Below are 4,433 nucleotides of genomic sequence, written 5' to 3'. Positions count from 1 at the left end.
TAATGTATCAGACAGTGTTTCTTTGCTATTCATAAGGTTTTCCCTGGCCAATTCTTTGAGAAGTGGACAGCCTCTTCCTTCTTTCTAGTCTGTCTCAGTCTGTAAGCTGAACTGATACCTGTGCACCATGTGCACCCCACTGGGTTTGAAACACCAGTGCCTCAGCCTCAAAACTCACATCAACACGTCACCATGGTAGGACAAACCAACAGACAAGTTTGTCTCCCTGTTGAAAACCTCTCCTACCACCTTTACCTGGGTCCTTGCAGCTGACTCCTCCACTGTCTCGGTTGCTGGGCCTTTTAATCCCCTCTCTCCCGCTCTCCTGCCCTGCTGCTTTGGGCATACCTGGGTTCCCTCTCCTCACCTGGATCCCTGCAGCTGACTGCTCCTCTGTCCCAGTTCCTGGGTCTATTAGAATGGCTAAAATCAAAACACTGACCAAAAAAAAGGATAGTGAGGATGTAGAACAACAACAATTCTCATTCATTGCTAGTGGGAATGCAAAATGGCATAGTCACTGGTATGGATAGAAACTATTCTGTATGATTTGTAATGAGCAATTCATGGTATTATGCATTTGTCAAAACCCATAGAACTATACAACAGAAAGAGTGAATCTTAATGTAAACTATAACCAGAAACCAAACGACACTGCCATGGAGTTGGATCCGACTCATAGCAACTCCTCCTTGGGTTTCCGAGGAGTTATCTCTATGGAAGTAGATTGCCCAATCTTCCTTCTGAGGAGTGGCTGGTAGGTTTGAACAGCCAGCCTTCTGGTTAGCAGTCAAATGCCTTAGACACTATGCCACCAGAGCTCCCTCCTAATGTAAACTACAGGCATCAGTTAATAATAATATCCCAATACTGGTTCAGCAATAGTAACAAATGGACCATACATACTGCTGTTGTTATGTGTTGTTGAGTAAGCTTAGAGTCATAGTGACCCTATGTGCAAAAGAAGGAAACACTGCCCAGTCCTGCACACTACTCACAGTCCTTGCTATGCTTGAAAATATTGTTGCAGCCACTGTGTCAATCCATTGAAGGCCTTCCCCTTTTTCACTGACTCTCCACTTTACCAAGCATGATATCTTTTTCCAGGGAATACTCACTTCTGACAACATGACCTAAGTAAGTGAGACAAAGTCTGGCCATTCTTGCTTTCAAGGGGAATCCCTGCTGCATATCTTCCAGGACAGATTTGTTAGTTCTTTTGGCAGTCCATGGGACTTTCTTTTCCAACACCAGGACTCAAAACCATCAACTCTTTTTCAGTCTTTATTCATTGTCCAGGGTTGACATGTGTATGAGGCTATTGAAAATACCATGGGTTGGGTTGTTGTTGTTGTTTTTATGTACCGTCAAGTCAGACCCGACTCATAGTGACCCCTCCTTGGGTTTCCGAGGCAGTATCACTACATAAGTGGATTGCCCCATCTTCCTTCCAAGGAGTGGCTGGTGGGTTTGAACTGCCAGTCTTCTGGTTAGCAGTCAAGTGCCTTAAGCACTATGCTACCAGAGCTCCCATGGATTGGGTTAGTAGTCTTCAAAGTGATATCTTTGCTTTTCCACACTTTAAAGAGGTCCTTTGCAACAGATTTGCTCAGTGCAGTATGTCATATGATGTCTTCACTGCTGCTTCCATAAGTGTTGATTGTGGAGCCAAGAAACAAGAAATGTTTGACAAATTCAATCTTTTCTCTATTTATTGTGATGCTGCTTATTCGTCAAGTTGTGAGGATTTTTGTTTTCTTTATACTGAGCTGTAATCCATATTGCAGACTTTAATCTTTATCAGTAAGTGCTTCAAATCATCTTCACTTTCAGCAAGAAAAGTTGTGTAGTATGCATATCTAGGTTGTTAATGATTCTTCCTCCAATCCTGATGCCACATTCTTCTTCATATAGTCCAAATTATCAGATTATTTGCTTAGTATACAGGTTGAATAAATATGGTGAAAGAACACAACCCTGTCGCACTGCCCTCCTAATTTCAAAAAATGCAGTATCCCCCCTGTTCTGTTTGAATGACAGCCTCCGGTTCTATGTACACGTTCCTCATGAGCACAATTAAGTGCTCTGGAACTCCATTCTTTTCAATGTTATCCATAATTTGATATGATTCACACAGTCAATGCTTTTGCATAGTCAAAAAAAACTCAAGTAAGTGTATTTTTGGTATTCACTGAGATGTTTGAGCAAATGGATATCCTGCTGGAGGCACTCACTCAGCTAGGCCAAGGGATTTGGAAGACAGCTATCTGGCCAACTGACTAGAAGAGATCCACATTTGTACCCATTCCAAAGAAAGGTGATCCCACAGATTGTGGAAATTATAGAACAATATCATTAAATTACATGCAAGTAAAATCTTATTGAAGATATTTCAAAAACATTTGCAGCAGTATATCAACAGAGAACTTCCAGAATGCAAGCTGGATTCAGAAGAGAATGTGGAACATGGGCTATCATTGCTGATGTCAGATGGATCTTGGCTCAAGGCAAAGAATACCAGAAAGATGTTTACTTGTTTTTTATTGACTATGCAAAAGTGTTTGATTGTATGGGTCATAACAAATTATGGATAATATTGAGAAGAATGGGAATTCCAGAACACTTAATTGTACTCATGAGGAAACTGTACATAGACCAGGAGGTTGTCATTCAAACAGATCAAGGGGACATGCATGGTTTAAAATCAAGAAGGAAGTGTGTCAGGGTTGTATTCTTTCACCACATTTATTCAATCTGTATGCTTAGCAAATAATCTAAGAAGCTGGACTATATGAAGAAGAACATGGCATCAGGATTGGAAGAAGAAGCATTAACAACCTGCGACACACTGACAACACAACTTTGCTTGCTGAAAGTGAGGATGACTTGAAGTACTACTTACTGATGAAGATTGTAGAATACAGTCTGCAATATGGATTATATCTCAATATAAAGAAAAAAAAATCCTCACAACTAGACCTATAAGCAGTATCATGATAAATGGAGATAAGATTGAAGTTGTCAAAGACTTCACATTGCTTGGTTCTACAATAGATGCCAATGGAAGCATCAATCCGGACATCAGATGATGTATAGCACCGGGCAAACCAGCTGCAAAAGACCTCTTTCAAGTGTTGAAGAGCAAAGATGTCTCTTTGAGGACTAATTTGCACCTCACACAAGCCATGATCCTTTCAATTGCCTCATATGCATGAGAGAGCTGGACAATGAATAAGGAAGACAGAAGAAAATTGGTGGTTTTGAGGTGTGGTGCTGGTGAAGAATGCTGAAAGTGCCATGAACTGCTAAAAGAACTAACAAATCTGTCCTGGAGGAAGTGCCGCTGGAATGCTCCTTGGGAGTGAGAATGGCCAGACTTTGCCTTATCTACTTTGGTCATGTTGTCAGGAGAGACCATTCCCTGGAGAAAGATGTCATGCTTGGTAAAGTGGAGGGTCAATGAAAGAGGGGAAGGCTCTCAATGAGATGGATTGACAGTGGCTGTGGTGATGGGCTCAAGTATAGCAAGGAATATGGAGCTGGTGTAGGACCAGGCAGTATTTCGTTCTGTTGTGCATAGGGTTGCTATGAGTTGGAGATGACTTGACAGCACCTAACAACAACAAAACAAATCCTTTGCTTTCAGGCAAGAGCCATATGACATCCACAATGATATCCCTCATTCCATGTCCTCTTCTGAATCCAGCTTGCATTTCTGGAAGTTCCCTATCAATATACTGCTGCTACCATGTTTGAATTATCTTCCATAAGATTTTACTTGCATGTGATATTAATGATATTGCTCGATAACTTCCACATTCTGTGGAATCACCTTTCTTTGGGATGAGTACAAATATACATCACTTCCAGTCACTCGGACAAGTATTAAAAGAGTAAGTGTCTCCGAAGCATCATCCATTTGTTGAAACATCCCAGTAGGTATTCTATCAATTCCTGGAGACTTGTTTTTCACCTATTTCTTCAGACCAGCTTCGACTTCTTCCTTCAATACCATTGGTTCTTGATCATATGCCACCTCCTAAAATAGTTGATCTTCAACCAGTTCTTTTTCGTACAGTGACTCTGTATTTCTTCCATCTTCTTTTGATGCTTCCTGCATCATTCAACATTTTGCCCATAATATCTTTCAATATTGCAACTCGAGGCTTGAATTTTTTTCTTCAGTTCTTTCAGCTTGAGAAATGATGAGTGTGTCTTCCCTTCTGGTTTTCTAACTCCATGTCTTTGCACGTTTCATTAAAATTATTAACTTTGCCTTCTCAAGCTGCTCTTTGGAATTTTGTGTTCAGCTCTTTTATCTTGTCATTTCTTCTATTTGCTTTAACTACTTGCCATTCAAGAGCAAGATTCAGAACTTCTTCTGAAATCCATTTTGGTCTTTTCTTCCTTTCCTGTCTTTTTTTTTTTTTTTT

Source organism: Orycteropus afer, unplaced genomic scaffold (genome assembly GCF_000298275.1).
Source record: "Orycteropus afer afer isolate SDZICR_OR568_19922 unplaced genomic scaffold, OryAfe1.0 scaffold00164, whole genome shotgun sequence".
NCBI classification, from domain to species: Eukaryota; Metazoa; Chordata; class Mammalia; order Tubulidentata; family Orycteropodidae; genus Orycteropus; species Orycteropus afer.
Note: the sequence above shows the minus strand (reverse complement) of the source record.